The 22,735-nt window shown below is 45.1% G+C and overlaps 1 protein-coding gene across 1 annotated transcript in view; it reads right to left on the reverse strand.

Annotated features, from left to right (window-relative positions):
- LOC102451066 (uncharacterized) overlaps positions 1-22,735 on the reverse strand; it is a 100,259-nt gene extending 77,524 nt beyond the window's left edge. The window contains exon 1 of the mRNA XM_075941124.1: positions 22,543-22,735. The gene's annotated coding sequence lies outside the window, so the exon portion shown is untranslated. The remainder of the gene's footprint in view (positions 1-22,542) is intronic.

The following is a 22,735-nucleotide window of genomic DNA, read 5'->3' on the forward strand; positions in this document are numbered from 1 at the left end:
GCTAGAGATCTATAAACGCGTGACTGGAGATAGTCAATAAGAAGTGTAATTTACCCCTTCCCATAACAGAAGAAACAGGAAAGAGAGGTCACCAAATGAAATTAATAGGAAGTAGGTTTAAAAGGAACATGAGGAAGTATTTCTTTACCCAGCACACAGTCTAAAAAAGACAAGTCCATGGAGGTTAGGTACACGAATGGCTATTAGCCAAGATGGGCAGGGATTGTGCCCCTAGTCTGTTTGCCAGAAGCTGGGAACGGGCGACAGGAGATGTATTAGTTGATGATTCTCTGTTCTGTTCACTCCCTCTGGGACACCTGGCATCGGCCACTGTTGAAAGAGGATGCTGGGCTAAATGGCTCTTCGGTCTGAGCCAGTGTGGCCGGTCTTACATTCCTATGAAAGCTGGTAAGAGGGTTGTGTCGAATTTTAGGGTCAAGAATCAAATCTGGATTTCCCCAGGGTCGGAGTGTTGGGTTTAGCTGCAGTGTCCCAGCTCAGGTCCGTTTTATCTCCACTGGACTCGGAAGTGCCGTGGCTTTGCTGAGTTGAATACGACTACCCATTTTGAGGCAGTTTGCTTGCCCGGTGTTTAAGTCAAGGGACAGGAATCACATTTGCTGCTGCTCCGCTACGGCCTGGCACAGAACCATCACTGTGTGGTACTGTGCCGAGCCAGACGCGGGGCACCCCATTCTATCAGTGCACTGCTTCCCTGCAGGTGCAAGCACAGGACGGGTTTCAAGTGGCAAGCTTCTGAGCTCTAGCTCACTGAAAGAAAGATGTTGGCTCCATGCAGAGGAGCATGCTGGGGGAATGAAAGGTGAAGTTTACTCAGGAATATGTTAATTTCTGCACAGACCCACAGGGAATGGGGCAGGCATGTCCAAGCAGAGCCCCGTTATCCACCAACCCGTCGGCGTCAGTTCCGGTGTTTTGTATGAAAAAGTAGTATCCGAAATCCTGGCACTTGTACACGCGTGGACACACAGCAGATGCCTCTTCAAAGCCCGGGGTCAAGCAGCGTTATGAAATCAATAGGGAACCCAAAAAGAGCTAGACAGACTGGCACCGTTCCACCGTCACCTCCTACCCAATGCATCTGCCTTAAGCTCTACAGCAAACGTGTTAGAAGCTGCAAAGAATCAGAAAAACGCTTCACGTCCAACTGAAATCCTGCGGTGCTAGCAGCTCCTGGCAACCGGAGCTGGGGATAAAACAAGAGACACCCTTCACATAGCTTCAGAGGGGTAACCGAGTTAGTCTGGAAGGCTACATCTACATTGGCATGATTTTCCGGAAATGCTTTTAACGGAAAAGTTTTCTGTTAAAAGCATTTTCGGAAAAGCACGTCTAGATTGGCAGGACGCTTTTCCGTAAAAGCACTTTTTGCGGAAAAGCGTCCGTGGTCAATCTAGACGTGCTTTTCCGCAAAAAAGCCCCGATCGTCATTTTCACGATCGGGGCTTTTTTGTGGAAAACAGCACCGTGCTGTTTACACTGGCCCTCTTGCGCAAATGATTTGTGCAAGAGGGCTTTTGCCCGAACGGGAGCAGCACAGTATTTCCGCAAGAACACTGACGATCTTACATGAGATCGTCAGTGTTCTTGCGGAAATTCAAGAGGCCAGTGTAGACAGCTGGCAAGTTTTTCCGCAAAAGCAGATGATTTTGCGGAAAAACTTGCTAGTCTAGACACAGCCGAAGAGTATGTCTAGACTGCAAGGATCTATTGGGAAACGATATGCAAAATGCGCTCCGCATTTTGTGTATATTTTTCTGTTACTTTTGTCAGAACAGGCTTTTCCGAAACGTGACCCGTCTAGACTGGGCCATATTTTGGGGAAAAACCCTCTTTCGAAAGCCCCATTCTTCTTCGTAAAATGAGGAATACGGGGCTTCCGAAAGAGCGTTTGCTCTTCCGCAAAAAAAAGCAGAAGAGCAAACGTGCTCTCTGGGCGCGGCAGAGTTTATTTGGGACACCCCGAAAACCCCCCGCAGTCTAGCTGTACCCTAACTGGAAAAACTTAAACAACAACGAATAGTCTAGTAGCACCTTAAAGACTAACAAAACATGTAGATGGTATCATGAGCTTTTGTGGGTACAACCCACTTCTTCAGAGGCAACTTCTTCTTCTTTCCTCTGAAGAAATGAGTTGTACCCTTGAAAGCTCATGATACCACCGATGGGTTTTGTTAGTCTTTAAGGTGCTGCTAGACTATTTGTTGTTTTTTTAAACCCTGCACATAGTTAGAACTTTTTTTTTTTTAAATGTCCACAAAAGATCATATTCCAGACACGGCTGGGTCACCGCAAGTTTCACAACCCTTTTCAACACTGGGGGATTTTAGTACTGCGGGCCAAAATGTCATGTGAATTTTACATTAAGCAAGTCTGCGGGGGAGGGGAGATAGGAATCTTATAGCAAACCGGCATCCATCCTCAGGGCTTCATGTTTCTGCTTTGAGGTGTATTTTAGGACTTCTGAACTGGCTTTTCACTAAAGGGGCTGACTATGGCCTCTCTCATTTTTTGTCTTAACCTCTCTTCTGCAAAGATCAGTGCAGGCTTTACCCGTGTGATTGCCACTGTGATCATGTGGTTCTCAACCAGATGGCAAACCCCAGGCCCCACCACTCCAAGTAGGGCAGGACCAAAGCCCAAAACCAAACTCAAGAGCTTTAGTCTCTGGCAAGGGGCCTGTAACCTGAGCCCTGCCACTCAGAGCTGCAGCACTGGGCTTTGGTTACAGCGGTGGGCAGTGGGTTTCGGGCCTTGGCCCCAGCAAGTCTAAACCAGACCTGGAGACTCCATAAAAACAGGTGGCAACCCACTGTTTGAGAACCGCTGAACAACCTTTACTAGTTCTCTGCCTCCCTCCCTGGTTTTCTTCTCCCCAGTCAAGAAAAATCATATCATGATTTTTTCCTCTATTAAGTTTTGCTGTCTCAAGTGCATACCAGCAAAAATATCAGCAGCAATATACATGAATCTGTCTGCATCTCCATAATATCTGAGCATCAAATAACATTTCACACTTCTATTGCACCTTCCAACTTTGAGAACCTAAGTGCTTTATAAATGTCCGCTAATTTAGCTGTACCCCGTTACCATTTCGAGAACAGCAGAAGGAATATCTTCTCATCCTGTATTGTAACCAGTAGGCAATCCAGCCTCCAGTAACTGAGTATTATATCTTCTGTGGACAGAGGAAAGAGCCTCCTTACACTCAGGTGGGAATTCACCATGCTCTTGGTCTTACCAAAATATTTATTAAAATGTGACTTTCCCATTGAACTGCATATAGAATATCCCGTCCAATACAATATAATAAATTGCCCGCAGAAACCTAAATCTACCCTTGGAAATTGCTTTCTCCACAAATCATGCCACTGTTTTCTTGGCACTCGGAGCCCAGGTGGTTGAGCTGAATGCTGACATAAACATGACTGAGGAAACTTCATCCTGAAGTAGGGACGGATCCAGCAGTCAGATTTCCTTGCTGCCAAATGAACTTGGCTTAGGAGTTTTCAGTGAACACCTTCATTACGACCGAGACAGCGGAGCAGGCATTGCTTTTACAGGCTGTAGTATCAGACGTTTAAAGAAATAGGGTCGAAATAAGGTACAATGTTCTTGGGGAAACAAACAAGAATCCTGTAGAGATAACAGGATTTTTGCCTTTCAGAGTTTACACACTAAGACACTGGTGCATAATTTTTTTGTGGGGGAGGAGGAAACAGGATCAAATCCTGTTCCCGAAAATAGAGACCTGAGTCTCTTACATGGTGTATCTGCATCAGCTGTTTATTTGTGTACGTAAGCCTGGGAAATTTGTTCGGATACTTCCTGTGAAATCTCATTAGTGTATGTTGATCTAGTTACATTCCTTTGCAATCTGTATTGCAAGATGTCTTTTCGGTTGATCCCTTGTTGCAGGCGTCTGTATAACACAAAGCTCCTTCAATTCTAAGGATTTTGTTAAAAAAGAAAATAAAAGTTGAACCTCTCTAGTCCAGCATGATTTGAGTTAGTCAAATGTCCCTCTCTCATGGGTGGGGACAAATTTCCTGCATTCCTGTAAAATCTGTTTCCAGCCACCAGGCCCGGCTCTCAGTATTCTGGGCTGTTATTCAGCTCTGATTCACCCCTAAATGTCTTCTCAGAGCCCAGGAAGCAGTGGAAGTGCGGGTAATACAGCTAAGTGTAAGCATGGTTTTTATGCTTTATCTTCTTATTTCCTTTGCCCAATTTGGTAAAATCGTGTAACACTAACACTGTGTTATGAAGAGAGCTGATCAGCCTTGGCTAGGCGCAGGCTGATATAGGGTATAGCAGGGCCATCGTACATTATTAAGCAGCACTGTCAATATTGTTCCATTTATTCACATTGGTGAAATAAAAATAGAGAGAGGCCCAATCGTTACAATATTGACCTCCTGCGGTCCGGCAAATTCTCTGGCTCGGCATCTATCAGGTCCTGACGGGGCCGAACTAGAGAGGTTCAACTTGTATTCTTTGATACCAGAACTTGCTATTTGCAAGCTTGAATCGTCCTTAAATGCTTGCGGCAGGGCATATCTTGCAACACACTACTTGCAAAGGGTTTGAGACAGGACACACCGAACTGTATCTAGACGATCACTGGCTGTTAAAATATATTAGCGAACACAGTGAATCTATCCTGTATATCCTGGGTCTCCTCTATGCATGAGCAGTCAGATGTGAACTCTTTCTCGCGCAGCGGTGGGCAAGCTGCAGCCCATCAGGAGTTCCATGTGTGGCTATTCTTATGGATTTTTTTTTATTATTTGAAGTGGACGACAATTATATTAATACTAGGGGGCTGTGCTTGCCAACCCCCCCCCCCACACTTTTGCATCCAGAGAGCGTGATGATGTCATTCTGTCACGTGACAGGAAAAACTTTTTTCTACCGTAAACTTCCGATAATCCAGCACCTTTAGGACCCAGGGGGTGCCAGATTATCAGATATGCTGGACTATCGGAAGGGGGGGCTATGAGGGGTCTGGGGTGGGGAAAGGATGGGCGGGCGGCACTGTGGGACCAAGCCGGCAGAACCCCATCTGCTCTGCCCCAGGCATCCCCAAGTCAGCTGCTGCTGAAACTGACCAGTGGCTGACTCAGGGAAGCCGGGGGCAGACCAGCTCCAATTGTCCGGCTGCCTGGAGCACGTCCGGGTTCCAGGTGGTGCCGGACTAGCAGGAGTGCAGGACCACTGGATGCCGGACCACTGGAGTTTTACTGTATATACAGAGAGACATGAATGATTAAAGCATTGCTGCTTGTTCAGCAAGCCATCTATTCATGTTTTTAATCTTATTGTTGGGGTCAAGGTTAGTGCACATGACAGATTTCAATCTTCTGGCCCACGGAGACAAAGGAGGGCCACTCATGTTGCCCACTCGCTAGCCTTGGTTGCCCATCGCTGGTCTAGAGTATTTGAAGTTAAAGATCATGCCATGTGTGATTTCCCTTCGACTTACAACCAGATCAGAGTTATAACCTCAGACCTCATTGGCACACTGCATTAATCTCCCTACAATACAGACGTGTGTGTACTATCCAGAGTAGAGTCACTCGGATTTTATTAATTTATATAGAAACTCAGTCATTTTTATTCATGCATAAAAATGTGACTTATTTGTACAGAAAACACCATTGTCCAGGTAGGAGGAAATGCTACTTTTCTGAAATCTGGTTTTTCATACAGAACTGTAAATCCAAAATTGCAATGGGTCTTGATGAAAAGTGGGTTACCTTTTGACGCAGGATAAGAGTCTGTCCTGTAAAAATACCAACACAGTCACTATTTTATACATTAGGAAACTATGGTTCTTTTGTATAATGAACTCAGGAAGAGTTTGAACAAAGCAGCTTTCTTTCTATACCTACAGCCTACGTCTACATTGGCCCCCTATTACGGAATAGGGATGCAAATGTAGCACTTGGGAAGAGGCAAACGCGCGGGGGATTTAAATATCCCCCGCGCCATTTGCATTTTCATGGCCGCCGCTTTTTTCCGGCTTGGAGATAAGCCGGAGAAAAGCGTCCAGACTGGCGCGATCCTCCAGAATAGGGCTTTATTCCGGAGGATCTCTTATTCCTACTTGTAGACGTAGCCACAATGTTTAAAAAAAAAACCAATAAGTTGTAACAACGTGGCTCTCCTTGGTGTCCAGCAGTGCTCCCCCTAATCTTTTTCCAGCCATGTGCAGAATAAATTTTGTTATATGCACCAAGGCATGTGTGAATGTGCACTAGGTATGTGAATGGTTAATTGGTTAACCTGTAAACATCACCCTTACCAGGTGATGCTTAGCGGTTACAGTTAACTGGCGGGGGGCTGAAGCAGCCCTCCGCCCACCATCGGCAGGGCACTGCTCCAGCCCTGTAAGCGCTGCATGCAGCGAGCGCTCCAGTCGTGGTAAGATGTGCACCAGTCTGAATAAGAGCAGAATTCCCCTCATCCCTCCTGGGTCTGAAATCTTCTCACAACTATCAACACCCTGGATATTAACAGGTCTGAAAAAAAAATTCTAAGATGAAGGTCACGTCCCAAGTAATGCTTCGTGGGCTATTGATTTGAGCACTAATGCAGGAAGGCGAGAAGTGCAGGTCTGGGGAGAGGCTGTGTATCTCCAGTGCCTGCAACCACAAGGCTGAATATAAAGTGAGCATGGGCCTCCTGAGAAGAACCATAAGCTCTCAAAGTCTCCGCTCTCAGGCTTTATTGGTCTGAGGAAAGGAAGCAAACGGAGAAATAAAAGTCAAACTAGTTGAAATTGAAATCAAATGAGTTGATGCGGGTCAATATCTTGTTTTATTTCCCTCCTTCCGGACATGCTTGGAGAAGTAGTGCTTGGCCCATAGTATAAATTGCAAAGTGACCGTGGTAATAACAGCACCTAACACTGAGGCAGCAAGTTAAACCTTCAAAGTGTTTTACAAGCATTAATGTCCATAGCCGCCGTGTGGTAGGTAGAGGCTCCTCCATGCCACTGTTACAGACAGGAAAACTGAGGCAGAGAAATTAGGTGATTTTCCCAACATCTGTTTCTGAAAGAGAACAGTAAGGAATTCCTGCTTTCCAGCTCAGACCACAGCTGTGTCTCACCCTCCCCTCCCATCAGGCCGACATCTATAAAAGTTAGTCAGAAAGGTAGGCATGCTATTCACAGGCTGTAACGTGGAGCAGTCTAAGGCTATGTCGAGACTACAAAGTTTTGTCAGAAAAACTAGCGGAACGTCCACACCTCAAGCACATTTTTGTGCAAAAAAACCCAAAAGAACAGAGGGGTTTTTCCAGCATAGGTATTCCTCATTGTACGAGGAAAAATGCCTTTTTGTGCAAGAGCTCTTTCGCAAAAAGGTGTGCGGGGAAGGGGAAAGAGCGGAGTTTTTTGCACAAAAAGAGGAAAAAGCACAGGTGTCCTGGTGGCCATTCTGTGCACACCAATCAGAGCTTACTTTCGAGAGAGCGGCTATGCAGTCTGGATGTTCTCTTTTGCAAAAGCGCATTGCTTTTTCGATGCGCTTTTGCAGTGTCGGGGCTCTCTTGTGCAAGAAGCTTCTGCGGAAGATCTCTTCCAACAAAAGCTTCTTGAGCAAAAAGCCTGAAGTTTAGACATAGCTTAAGAGAGAAAGATTTAGGTTCCTGGGCCAGATATTCAGCTGGTAAAAGTGTGATAGAGCCAATTAAGACAACCAACCTGCTGCGTTAAATTATACTCAATTAGGAGGCACCAATTTGCCTTTTCTGAGTGTGTGCCCCTTGAGTCCAGACTGAGCTCTAAAGTCATCACATAAGACATACCTTGTACCGAAAACGACTTCAGGGAGGTTCTCACAGAGCAACGCCCTGGACTAGACAGATTCCATTTCTGGGAATCCTCACAGATCTGCAGTTTGGTCCTGAGCATTGTAACTATGTCGGCATTGTTCCCACATAAAAATAAGACAAAATAATCTACTACATTTCCAGTTGCAGGGTCTTTTCTGCTGTTCAATTTAATGAAGTAACTTCCATACAACGCAATACCAGTCAACCGTAAACTTAGAGGGGGAGTTTTTAGTGTCGTCATATTTAGCCTGAGAATCTTCTTCAGGTTATTAGCTGCCATTAACAAAAAATTAGACCCAGATTCTCTCCCACAAGAAGTTTGCATTTGGTGTCGGGGAGGGGTCTCAAACTCCCAACCCGCGGGCCATTCCCAGCTCGAGCAATTGCACAAACCAGCCCAGGACTCCTGGGGGGCTGATGAGGAGGGGGGTGTCTGTTACCAACCCCCAAGCTCCACCCTTTCCCACCATTGCCCCTTATGGCAGCCCATCCCCCAAGCATGCAGCTTTGGGGATCCCCGGGGCGTCTGGCGTACCATGGTGGCAGTGCTCACACTTGCTCCACTTCCCCCATGGCTCCTGACTCCACGGGAAGCACAGGGGACAGGGAGGACCACTGCTGCCATGCAGCACCGGACACCCTCCCTCCCACACTCAGTGATGCCAGTGCTTGGGAGATGGGGTGCCAAGAGTGGGAGAGGGCAGAGTTTGAGGGACAGGCAACAGATGCCCCTCCCACCCCACCAGGAGTCCCAGGCCAGATTGCACAATTGCTCCAGCCAGGACTGACCCATGTGCCAGGAGTTTGGTGTAGGGTCATCCTCCCAAGGCAAATCTTCCCTTCATTGGTTAGAGCTGCCATGGGGCTGCTGTCATTGATGCCAGTTACCAAACGTCAGGGACTATACACCTTCTGGGGATAAGCCAGAGCCAGGGCCGGATTAAGGGGGCGGAGCTAGCCAGGCAGCTGCCCGGGGCGCCAACCTCTAGGGGGCGCCTGATGGCAGCTGTAAGGGGCACTGCGTGCCTGGCCGTGCGGCGCCCCTTAGAGCTGCCATCAGGCACCACGCGCCCGATTGCAGCACGCTGGGGGGCGGAGCCACGCATGCACCATGTGCCCGGGGGCGGAGCCGCGCATGCATCACACATCCACTGCCTGGGGCGCAGGAATGGCTCAAGCCAGCCCTGGCCAGAGCGAAATACGGACACCGTTTCGTAAAGGCCAGGCACAGGGAGACACCAGTCACATGTGCTGGCTCTGCTCCAGGTGAGAGCTGCCCCCGGGCCAGTAGAATATCCAGACAGTCCTTAAATGTTTTAAAGGCCTTTAACCCATCATTTGACATTCCAGGCCCTTCTAGTAAGGTACAACTGCTGAGTTAAATTAGGGAGGGATTTTTATTGTTTGTTACGTTCAGCATCTCAATATTCGATATTGTACTATTTGCGCTTAATGGACACGGTTCAACATCTCACTGAGACAAACATATCTAAGTATTAAAATTAATGAGTCTTTCAGAGCAGCAACAAAACCCTCCTTTTCCTAAGACCGTGCGTAGTAGTCTCCCTAGGAATTGATATATTGTTGCCAAATATAACAAAAACCACATTTTTACAGTACCGCCAGGGAAACACAATAGAGTGTTACAGACTAGCAATGCTGCACACCGCGTACAGTGACAACACAGTCGGAGTTCTTATCGAGTGACGCGTGGGATTCCACGCTGAAAAAGCGACTCTGCTAAAGTGTTAAAAGTTGCCGTTGATTGTCTCTCAAGCCGTCTAATTCATTCTCTCTCTGCGTAAAAGTGTTTTCCCAGCATTCCGCTAGCCCTGTTACAGTCAAACCGAGTCTTTCCTTAGAGCAGAAGGGAACAGGCAGCGGATATGAAGTTCCTACACAGAGATCTGGTGGGTGAGAGGATGCTGTTGGTCATTAGTCACTTCTCTAACCCCACTTACGTCTGCAAAAATGGGGGTGGTATTGTTTCAAGAGCAGATTCTGCAGTAATGGCAGGCTCTCGCTCTCCCATCGTCTCTCTAACTAAGACGGTCGTTACATTGCTTCTAATTAAAAAGATAATATAAAAATATATGAATTTAATTCTAGAGACTTGACAAATCACCTATTGCAAGAATTTCTGAGATAAAACTCAGATTTCCCTTGCTTTAAGCTGATTTACAATAAGAACCTTAACACTTGAATGCATTTTCTTCTATAATAATCCATTGTTTTAAATTATGGAACAACCCACTAGCCTGAGCAGTCTTAGAGGTTTAACAAAAATCCACTCCTCACTCATCAGAATGGTAAGGTAAGAAAACACGACAGATGAACAAAGGAAATTGGTAGTGAAACATAAGCCCTTAAAGAAACACATGCTGGCAGCTAGTCATACATGTATAAATGGTTTAACATTCCTCCACTTCCTGTGTAATTATTGTTCCTAGCTTGAAGAAACAAAGAGGAGAAAAAAAGTGCAGTTAGCCAGTATGTTAGGCTGAGATTTTGAATTCCAGTCTCTAAAGTTGAGTTCCTATGTCATTTTCAGGACAAGACAATAGGGGCAATTGTAGGGGCCACACATTAAAGTCCAGGTGGAGAAAAAAAGGCTGCAGACAAGATCTGTCTAACTCTCCAGAAGGAAAAGCCGGCAGGATGTTTACAAAGTGCTGTCATAAGTCAATTATTGATGACCTTACCAACCTTCTGTTGACCTAATGCAGTGGCTCTCAACCTTTCCTGACTACTGGGCCCCTTTGAGAAGTCTGATTTGCCTTCTGTACCCTCTAGTTTCACTTAACTTGATTACAAACTCAGACATAAAAATATGAATCTGTGCCCTTGTTATGCTTATCAGCAGGACATGGGATTTTTATAGGGGGAAATGGAAATATGCCGCATTTATTGAGAATACAACAGCAAAGCAATTAGCACATGCTTACATAGACGCATATTATTTTATTAACTGATGTTATATTTATTGGTTTATGGCTAGCTAGATTGATTACGGAGGAAGGAACGGGGGGGTTATTGGTTTGGACTGATTGATGCTTTACATTGATGCTTTAGATTTTGGAGGATGTTTTTGCTTTTAAGACAAAACAGGGTTTTTTAGAATAGTTTTTTTTATTAGGATTAGTGGGTTTGCAATGTTATGCTGTTTTTGATGGATGTTATTTTCAGTTTTTTTGTTTTGTTATGCTAAGGTGGTGTTGATTAAATATTTTGTTTTAACCGATAAATGCTTGTTTTTAGAGCTGCTGATTTCCTTATTGTTTATATTTGGATGGGGATATATGGTAATATTTGGTGGTTTAATGTTTGCAGTGTTGGTAATATTTGGTTGGTTGTTTTGCATATATTTTATATATAAAGTTGATTTTTTTTGTTATAGAGAAGCAATATGCACATTTGTACAAGGACATCAAACTACGATTTAAATGATCACGATACCTTTTTACTTATTTTACATTACTAATTTTAAAACTTAAAAAAAATATTAAGGCTTTGTCCCTGCTTTGGAATCAGCTTCAGACACAATATTGTGGCGGGTGCACCTTTACCAAAGGTAATGTACAGGTCCTTCTGCTTTCAAAAAAAAAAAAAAAGATAGCTGGCAAAGTACATTAAAGCATATTACTTGCGTAAAGGTAAATGGCTACACCAGTGGTCCGCAACACGGTGCCCAAGGGTGCCATGGCACCCGCCGGGGCATTTATGTGCACCCGCCAAGTGACCTGGGCCGGCCCGAGTCATTCTTGCACCCAAGACGTACAGCACATGCACAGCCCCACCCCCAGGCGCACGGCAGCCCCTAAAGGTTGGGGACCACTGGGCTACACTCTCTGTCCTCCCGTACTTAAGCAGTTAACCAGTTAAACATATCCTTTAACGGGTTAACGGATTAAGCAGGATTTTACATCCCTAGTGCTTGGGGTTCCACCACTCACCTGTACCCCCATTCAAACTGTAATTGCTAAATTGGGTGCCCCCCATACTCTCTCCCTGCTCTCTGGGTGGCCCTCTCTGTATTCCCTTCCTCCCAGGCCCCACTCTCCCTTGGCTTCCCGTATGGTTTCCTAAATGATCATTTCATGCCAGACCTGAATAGAACAGAGAGCTCAAGATCCAAGAAAAATGGTTTTTTTGGTACGTGTCCCTGATTTTGCACTACTAGCAGGTCCTTGAACAGGCGGCTCTCAGAGCACTTCACGTGCATGAAGGAAACCGCACAACCCCCCGGAAGAAGATCTCTGTGTAGTTTGAAAGTTTGACTCGTCCACTAACAGAAGTTGGAGCAGTAAAAGATTTTACTGCATCCACCTCACCCCTCTAATATCCTGGGACCAAAATGGGTAGAGCAGTATTGCACACGCACATATACCCCATGAGATAGGGGACCCTAAATCCCACCCCCTCCCACCTACACACAAAAGATGAGATGTAGGCAAGGATTAGGATCAGGCATGGGAATACCTTTAAACACCTGCCTGCCGGCTGCCACTACTTTGAGAAGGTCAGAGAGGTTAGTGAAAACACAGGTGGAAGAAAATCTCTCTCTTAAGCCTCACAGGCCATGGTGGTATCTCTGCTCTGGTATTACAGTCAGATGGGTATTCTAAGGAGAGCTGTACAAAGCTTTGCAAACAAATCATGTATTCACTGAAAAAAACAGGCATTTTAAGAAATCCACACATTTTAAATCAGCCTTTTCTAAATGAAATCTTTAACTTTCTGTTTCAAACAGCAGGATTTCTGTAGAAAGTTGCCTAGACTTATTTTAAAACATAACCAAAAAGAAAAAAAACCCACAGGAAACTAAACTAAAAAAAATCTTGTCGGTCAAGCAAAACATTTTCAAGATATTTGGGTTCGCTGTGTTTGGGATAGAAACTTTTTTTTTCATTTCAGGGAGAAAAATAAAAAAATTGATTTCTGGTATGCCTAAAGCTAATTTTTCCCCTAATTTTTTTTTTTTTTTTTGGCTGCTATATTGAAAAATATTTTTTTCACTCAGCTCTAGTCCTGAGTCATGAAGGCAAAATTCCCACTGACTTCATGATTAAATGCTAAACTATATGTTACTGCTCAACCACTACCTGATGCTGTGCATAATTTACCCTATATGAGACTAATCAGCCATACCTGGGCGATGCATTAAAGGATCTTAGCGTGAGTATCTTGCGCATCTCTCATAGATGGAAGCTCTATGGTGAATCTGCATGGGATACAGAGCCAGACCTGCAACATACTGTGTGCAAGTACATGACTGATGTCACTGGGAAAAGTAGCAGACCTTGTGTGATTTGCTTAAGGTCACACAGCAAATCAGCAGCAGGGCTGGGAAAAGATGCCAGATTGCTTGACTCCTAGCCCCACTGTGTAACACTGGACAAAGCTCTCGATTTCCACAGTACGGGCATCTAGCTCTCTCCGGAAGCTGAAAATCTTTTAGAAGCAACCCAGCTATTCAACAGAGCACAGACTGGTACAATAAAAGACAGCAGAGTGAGCCAACAGGATTAGCCCCTTCACCGCTAGCAAGTGTCATTTAAATTAATGGAAAAGCAGGTGTAGTAGCAGAATGGATTTTATGGACTTCCTTTCTCGCCAACCAATGCTACGTCAACTTTTCCAACAAACACAGGCAATAATAAGTCAACCCACTCCTCCGTTTAGGAGTAAATATTAATTACATTGAAATGAGATATATATTGCAGCACACAGAAATAATAGAGCCAGGTATGTAAATCTGGTCGTTACAGAAGAGGGCTTTGAGAGAGCGGTGCTGGTTGTGTAACTCAATCTACTATATATTTGAGTTTTTCTGTGTGTCTGTCTGTTCAAGAACTCCTCCCAACCACGACAAGTCTCAGAGAGGGGGGCCGTGTTAGTCTGTCTGAAAAAACAACAAGGAGTCCTGTGGCACCTTACGGTACGTCTACACTGCAATACTATTTCGAAATAACTAGCACTATTCCAAAATAACGTAGTCCGCGTCTACACAGCAGGCAGTTATTTCAAAATAGTGTCAAAATACTGTCAAGTTGGAGGACTTCTTATTCCGACTCCTATAACTCTCACTGTACGAGGAATAAGGGAAGTCAGAGGAAGAGTGCTCTATTTCAAAATAAGAGCTGTGTAGATGCTCCCTATTTCTAAATAAGCTATGCAATTGACGTAGCTCAGTTTGTGTAGCTTATTTTGAGTTAAGCCCTGAAGTGTAGATTCATCCTTAGAGATGAATAGATTTAGTAGAGCATAAGCTTTTATGGATAAAACCCACTTCATAAAAGTATAACTTCCACTCCAAATCATCTGATGAAGTGTGTTTTATCCATGAAAGCTTTTGCCCTAATTAAACTCTTAGACCAAGTCTACACTAAAAGGAAGATCACCACTGCCACAATTGACCTTCTGGAGTTTGATTTAGTGAGACTTAACTAGACTCGCTAAATCAAACTCAGAGGGTATCCCCACCGGCATCCAGTACTCCTGCTTTTCCGAGGAGTAAGGGAAGCTGATGGGAGTATTTGTTCCCATCGACCTCCCACTGTAGGGACGCCGCCAAGCTCACCTTAAGATAAGATGACTCCAGCTACAAATTCTATGTAGCTGGAGTTGTGTACCTTAAGCCAAGCTGCCGGGACTATTGCATACCTGGTCTTAGTGTCTAAGGTGCCACAGGCCTCCTTGTTTGTGATCCTAACTCTTCTCAGTTAGGAGGAACAAGTTCGATCTACAGCTTCCTCTTATCATAACTTAACAACATAAACGAGCCTCTGATTTGGTAGCTTAACTGCACATCCAGTAATTTGATCTGTGCCATCAAATGCCAGCAATGCCCCACTGCTATATATATATATTGGACAATCTGGACAGTCCCTACGGGAAAGACTCAATGGACACAAATCAGATATCTGTAAAGGGAACATACAGAAACCTGTTGGGGAACACTTTACTCTACCTGGTCACACTTTAAAAGATCTCCAAGTGGCTGTATTCTACAAGCCAAATACACAGAGAAGGGGTTGGAATTACAATTCATCCACACATTTAATTCTCACACCTATGGCCTCAATTGAGATAATGGACGGCTGGGACATTATCAACTAAACAAACAATGAAGGTGCCAACAGCTCTTTGTCTGTGTAGATTCTTGTGTTAGTATCCTTCCTATCTAATTGCTACCCTATGATCCTTATCTGCTTCTTTTAACTATCCAATCGTTAGGTGCTTATAGATTACCAGTTTTGCCTGTTTGGTTTTCCCTTTGATATTTACATACCCTCTGCTTCTTGTTTCCGGCTCCCTTTCATTTTTTCCCTTCCTCCCTCTTCCTTCTCTCCTATTTATTTTGGATCTGGACATCCTAAACTCAAAACTCCGGTCATCTGAAGAAGTGGGCTGTGCCCAGGAAAGCTCATAGTACCATCTGAATGTTTTGTTAGTCTATAAAGTGCTACTAGACTATTTGTTATTTTTTTAAGTTTATCCTGTACTGACTAACTCGGCTACCCCCTGACACTTCTGAACATGCAAGGCACCAAATATCATGACACCCGTGATAAAATTGTAGGCATTGGCAAGACTGAAATGGTTCCTGTTATTGGAGTTTATTGCAGCTATGAGAGGAGGTATTTTTCTGTTGTAACCTGTAGCACTCATTCTGTTGCATATAAAAGTTATCAATACAAGGACTGGCTGGCAACAAACCTCCCCTGATCATGACAAACCTATGGGTATGTCTAGATTTAAATAATCCCTGCTTCATTAAAATAAAAATGGCTGCCGCGCTGTGCCGACAGTCAGCTGATCCGGCACAGTGCGAGAGTCTAGACGCGGATTGGTCGACAAGGGAAGCCTTTGTCGACTGCTCCCTCATGCCTCGTGAAACGAGGTTTACAGGAGCGGTCGACAAAGGCTTCCCTTGTCGACCAATCTGCGTCTAGACTCCCGTGCTGTGCCGGATCAGCTGATTGTCAGCACAGCGCGGCAGCCATTATTATTTTAATGAAGCGGGGATTATTTCAATCCCTACTTCATTGACTACGTCGGGTAAACTAGTTTACATGGCTCTGTCGACAGAGCCATGTCGTCTAGACATACCCTATCTGTCTCTATGTTAAAACTGCATATAGATTAATCTTAAATAATAGAGACAGTAACTTGTGGAAAAACTGCTTTCCAATTAAAACAGACAAGTAACAAACCCCCTATGCAAACTGTTCTTATTCCTGGTAAAGTCACTGATCAGTTTCAAATGAGGTCCATGCGTATGTCACTGGCATTGCTTTGGAAAGTTATTTCAGATGTAATAAGCATGTACACACATGCTAGAATGGAACATTGGGGACCCAATGCACACAATAGACCAACAGGGTGTATAATGTGGACTGCTGTGTGTCCCTATGTTTGGTTTGTCATTACACAGCTTGATGTTCACATTATATAACTAAAGATTCTGAACCCAACCACATGGCAAATGCAGACTGTAGTATAAAGACAAAGATTAATGAAAGTCCTCACAAAGGCATTCTAGAAGGCTCCCTGGCCCACTGCTCATTTTATTAAGTTTCATTTTAAACCCATTTTAAAACAATTCAGCAATAGGGATGAGATATCCTGACTGGAAGGCTTAGAGGAATTACAGCAAACATTAGGCAGTATTGATTAAGGATACAAGAATGTTTATTTGTTAGCACCAAACATATTAGACTTTCTCCCTTAGAAACCATCCAGAGTAATTCATATAATGAGAAATAGACAAATATTGCTCAGTGCATCTTCAATTTCTCCACTGTTCAGAATTAAGTAACATTCTAACTCTTTCCCCAACAGTAATTCATGATCTTGACATTTTCATTTGTCAGCAACACCTAGTTGTGAAACATTCCAGACTTTTCTTGTATCAATCAACAAGAGCTCTGAATATAGGATAACTCTTCATTTCTTTTCTCCCCATACCCCACTCCCATTTTTGGTAAATAAACAGGCTAAACTGCCTTTCTGTAGCTATATTTTGTTGATGAGGATAAACCTACTCATAAATTAAGCCAAATTTGGAGAACAAACATTAATTTTAATGCCGAAGTCTGGTAATATTTGCTCTAGCACTGGTAAATCTTCTGAAGTCCTGAGGCTTACACTAAGACAGCTAAATTAATTTATCATGACTACTGGATCCCAGAGAGGCTGGGAAGAGTGGATATTGATTCCACAATATGTGGAAATGACCGAAAAGACTGTGTTACAGATCCCAAATAACAAGAACTGTTTGCATAATCAAATCTGCATTGGGCATCTAGGAATCTTAGCTATTTGGCTTTAAGAAAGTTTCTCTGAGCATTACAAAGAAAATTCAAGCAAACAACAGGGGAGGGGGGAAGAGAGATGAATCATTTTCAACTGGTATAGTGATAAACATATGAAGATAATTAGTTTCTGCTCATAGAGCATATAATTACAGTTTAGTTACATAATGAAAATCAGTCTGAAATCTGTACTTCACTGTTAATATGTCTGTATTGTGTTTATATTTATGTTACGCATATACTAGATTTTCCCAGCATTGCTCAGCTCCTTAATTAATGTTTGTTTTTCTTCATTTAAGTCATTGCTCTGGGGTGGGGCCGGGGATGAGGGGTTCTGTACACAGGCTGCCCTGGGGAGAGAGGACAAACTTAGCCCCCTCTCACCGCAGCAGCTTGAGGCCAGGTGAGAAGCGCCTCTCCATGGCTGCTGCAGCTCCAGCGGGCACTGCCAGGGGAGGGGTGCATGTCCCCCAACTGGGGCAGGCCCAGGTTTCTCTGTTCCCCGCCTCCCGGGCCAGAGTGAGGAATGCAGAAAATTATGCACTTTCCCCTCGCTCCCCGACGAAGGGGGAAAGCCAGCAATGTTCCCATATGAATTGGAGGGGGGGGGAGAGAGAAGATTCAGTCACCACCCACCCACCCTTCATCAAGGACATCGGGGGCATGGGAAGCTCAGGACTGGGGCATTCCCAGATGAGGAAGCCCCCCCCAGTCAGCCCCTTTAACCTGCCTGGTGATTCTGTCTCTTTTCGGTATGGTTTTATGAGAAGCAGTCCCCTTCTGTACACAACCCATTATGATAAGGGGAAGCTGCCTACCCAATTTGGTGATCCTACCTCCTACCATTTAGGAGGAGTTCTTGAACAACCAGACAGATGGACAGATAGACAGACAAACTCAAATATATAGTAGATAACGGCCAAGCTAATGAAGTAAATAAAAACTGAGGGCATGCAGAACTTCACAGATTTGGGCTCTTCTCACTGACGGGCTAAAAGAGTTAAGGGCTGAAATCCTACACGAGGATTTCACTTCATACCCAGTCTGTGAGAATGTGGTCTTTTTGATCCAGTATCGAAGGGCACAATCCTGCAAAACGCTGAGGACTCTGGCCAGATGCTGCACAGCACCAATGACGTCCCTCTCTCTAGGCATTGCAAGCAATTTCACTGAAATCAATGGAACGCCTGACGGCCTCGCCACCTTTCAGGATCCAGCCCGAAGTCAAGTATTTGCTTCAACAATAGCCCCAGTGGGGTGCATGGCAGAGTGTTATGTAAATCAATACATCAATAAAATAAAACAGCATCTTACTAATGGCTACACCCACTCATAGAAAGTGGTTTCAGTCACGTGTGATCGTGCCCAAATCCGATGTTACGTTGTGTGCATTTCCTTGCAATGTACAGTCATATTTCCTATAGCACGCTTCACTCGGACGCATACAAAATTATTATTACATGCTTTTCGGGGGGGGAGGGGCCGACTGTGTCACAGAGAGTGGAAATCATGAGTAACTGAAGCTGCCCATGCAAGTATCAGAAAAGCAATTTTAATGGCATTACTTAAAAGCCCTCCTTGATACCCCCCCCTCCACCACACACACACACACACTTCCCCTGCTAGAAGAATCTGCTGCTTCTAAGCCATGCAAATGATAGAAGCTTCAGATGCCAACGCCTTAGCAGGCAAATATCACGATCAAAAAGAAAGACTCAAAAGCCACGGCAGGGAACTGCAGAGCTGCCCAAGGGCAGCAGTTCATGTTAATGAGCTTCCTCCCTCCCACACGCCAAAGCTTCAAAACTAATAAGGCCCTAGTTCTGCAACAAGCTAATCCAGAGCTCCCTTAATGTCACTCCATGTGGCTATAGAGTTCACCCATGCCTAACATTAAGACACATCAGAGCGACTGGTAGGGCTGCTGGGCTCCTTCAAGTGCCATATTTAAGGAAAGTCAGCACGTCTGTACAGGATCACATAGAGGGAATGACGGTGGGGTGGGGGAGGACCATACTGAGTGGAGAAGACCTGTGCGCACTTTGCTGCCCAGGTACATACACATGGTGCACATTTCAGGCATGCACCTCAGAATCCTCTCTCTAATTCTTCCTCACACCGGCATTCCCAAATGAAATCGATACAGCTATTTACAGGATTAAGGACTAACTCACAGGATGGCGAGTTAGCAAAGAGCGAGCTCTTAAACTGCGGGGGAGGAGTCATATCAGAAAAGTGACACTTCCACGAATCCCACAGTAGATGTGGTTCCATAGCAGGTGTGATGACAGACCACGTGTTCAGCATACAGGGTGATACAATTCTTCTTAATGCCTGCATAGCAAACTCGTCCTAAGATCTGGAAGTCAAGTTTGGGTCTTTCAGTGTACTACGGCACAGTATTAAAGATTATACAACTGGGATTTAATGGACAATATTATTGACGATACACAATGTTGCTGCCCGTTCTCGAATAAGCAGATAGGCCCTGCTGGGCTAATGTAAGGTAAACATTGGTTTAGGGCCAAAAGTACAAAATGCAGACTCAAAGACATATGAAACAATATTCTAGGAAAGATGAGGCCAGTTTCACCTCAGTAATTGACACGATTGACAGGGAAATGTTAACAAGTACTGTACATGAGCAATGAATGAACCAGACAGAGCGCATCACAACATGTACCGTGATAATCTGCTTGACAAAATGTCATTTATTTTTAATTGTTTTACTTCATAGCACTTAATTTATACCACACGCAGAATGCTGATGTTTAACGGAGCAACATCTTAGTCAAACAGGCTTCTTAGAAGCCTCAGTACTGTGATCTACCGTTAAATCTTTGCTGAAAAGTGGGTACAGCCCATCAGTTTCCTTATGTGACATGTAAGGTTGGCATCGGTGAACCCGTTTTAGTGTTCATAGGGCTAGAAGAGACCTCAAGATGCCATCGAGTCCAACCTCTTGCCCAAAGCAGGACCAACCCCAACTCAATCATCCCAAATAAACTATAAAAACAACAAATAGTCCTGTAGCACTTTAAAGACTAGCAAAGCATGTAGATGGGATCATGAGCTTTCTTGGGCACAGCCCACTTCTGTGGATGTCTAGAACTAAAATAAATGGGGAGGGGGGAATGAAAGGGGGAGGGAACAATTAGAGGCAGTAGGTATAAAAATATCAAGGGGAAAGCTGAGCTGGAATGTAACAGGAAAAACAAACAGTCTATAAGTACCTAAAGACTGAATAGTCAAAAAAGGCAGATAAGAACCATTAGTGGGCGATTAGAGAGGAAGAGTACTAACAGCAGATCCTATACAGACAAAGAGCTATTGGCACTTCCATTGTTTGGTAGTTTGATAATGTCCCAGCCATCTGGTGTCTTTATTTTATCCATTAGCATGAGTATCAAACTTGTGAACGAATTGTAGTTCCAGTCCTTCCCTGTGTATTTGGCTTATGGAATTAGTCTGTAACAAAACAGCCACTTGAAGATCTGTTAATGAATGCCCAGGCAGACTCAAGTGTTTCCCAACAGATTTTGTATGTTCCCTTTACGGATATTTGATTTGTGTCCATTAATTCTTTCCCATAGGGACTGTCCACTTTGTCCAATATATACAGGCAGTCCCCGGGTTACATGGATCCGACTTACATCGGATCCCTACTTACAAACGGGGTGAAACAACCCCGCACGAGCTACTTCCCCCCAGTAGACCAGGGAGACGCGGAGCGGCTTGAGGGCGGGGGGCTGGACTCGATGACCTCTTGAGGTCCCTTTCAGTCCTATTATTCTATGATTTTCTCAGCAGACACCTCAGCTTGAGAATAAAGGACTGAGGGAAGTGAGGTGTGGGAGAATAAAACTGAGCTCTGGACAAATGTTTGGCTAGAGTTTCCCCTACAATATGTACCAGTTCCGACTTACATACAAATTCAACTTAAGAACAAACCTACAGTCCCTATCTTGTACGTAACCCGGGGACTGTCTGTATTGCAGTGGGGCATTGCTGGCATTTGATGGCACAGATTACATTCCTGGATGTGCAGTTAAATGAATGAACCCGATTTGGTGGCTTATGTGGTTGGCTCCAGTAATGAATTCTCTTGTATAGATATGTGGGCAGAGTTGGCATTGGGGCTGATTGCAGGGCTGGGTTCCTGGATGTTTATGATGTAGCTGTGTAGCATGGTTACCGGAGAGAATTCATTTCGTGTTTTGTTAGTCTTTAAAGTGCTACCAGACTATTTGTTGTTTTTGTAAGTGTATCCTGTACACACTCACTTGGCTATCCCCTGAAGCATCTGATGAAGTGGGTTTTGCTCATGATACGCTGTATTTTTTATTAGTCCCTAAGACCACTCATTGTTTTTCAAGTTATAGACTGACGCAGCTGCCCCTGAGACTTTTTGACATAGGTGAGTAATTCCAATTCAGCTTTCCTATGTCAAATTAAGCACAGGCATAAGCATGTTCATTAATAGCAGCTAGATAGGCATACTAAGCTTTGCACAGAACACCTTAGGGGCTGAAAATGTAAATGAGGAGTTTATATGTCTGCGGATTATTAGTTTTTCCAGTGTGGGGAATCCATTCTGGTTCCAATATTATATAGTCTGACACACCCGCACATGCACCTCCCTATCCATCCACCGCTGAAAATCTAAGCTCTAGATCTTGTCTGCACAGAGCACAGTGTGTGATTGGGAAACTAAAAGAGCTAAGCAGAAACATGGAGGGCGGGAGGGGGAGAATAAGTATTTCGCTCTACTGAAATGCTTTGGAGCGGGAGGGATAGAAGGGGAAGTGATGACTTTTCGGATAGAATAAGAGGAACTTTTGTCTCCATTGTTCTCTGCGCCTTTGGTTTGAATCGTTAGGTCTGCTGTTCTCGGGGGAGGGGGGCATCTTGTGACTGATGTTTTCAGGGTTTTCAGATGCGTTTGGCTCCGACACAGCGTATCCCGCAAGGGGGGGATGGACACACAGCCTGGGGAATCAGAGGGCCGCGGGGAGGGGGAGTCCGGAGCCCTGCGGGGTCAGGGGCGGCCAGCTTTAATCTCTCCGCCTCTCTAGCCCTGAAAATAGCCACGCGGCGCCGGGGGAGCTCCCGGGCAGGGAATGACCCAGCCGGCCGCTGCCTAAAGTCCGGCAGCAAAGATTCAACGCCAAAGGCATCGGGGGGTGGGGGGGGGCGAGGAAGGAACCAGCGCCCCAGCTGGCACCGTGACGCTCCCGGGCTCGCCCCAGCGCCTGCCCCCTCCCCACCAGCGGGGGGCCCCACTGCCCCCCAAAACCCACTGCCCCCCAAAACCCACTGCCCGCTCAGGCTCGGAGCCTGCCAGCCAGCAGCCCCTACTCACCGGCGGGGGGACCACGCGTCTCCTGCGCTTCCCCTCTGCCCGGCTCCGTGCGCTCCTCGCCGCCCACTGGGCGGGGCAGCGTCTGGAGAGCGGGCGGATACCGGCCGGCGCCCCGCATCGGCCGCTGTGAGAGCCGGGCGCTTCCCGCAGGTGGCTCCCAGCTGCGGGGGGAGGCTGCTTCTGCGAGGCCCGA

Source organism: Pelodiscus sinensis, chromosome 13, assembly GCF_049634645.1.
Source record: "Pelodiscus sinensis isolate JC-2024 chromosome 13, ASM4963464v1, whole genome shotgun sequence".
NCBI classification, from domain to species: Eukaryota; Metazoa; Chordata; order Testudines; family Trionychidae; genus Pelodiscus; species Pelodiscus sinensis.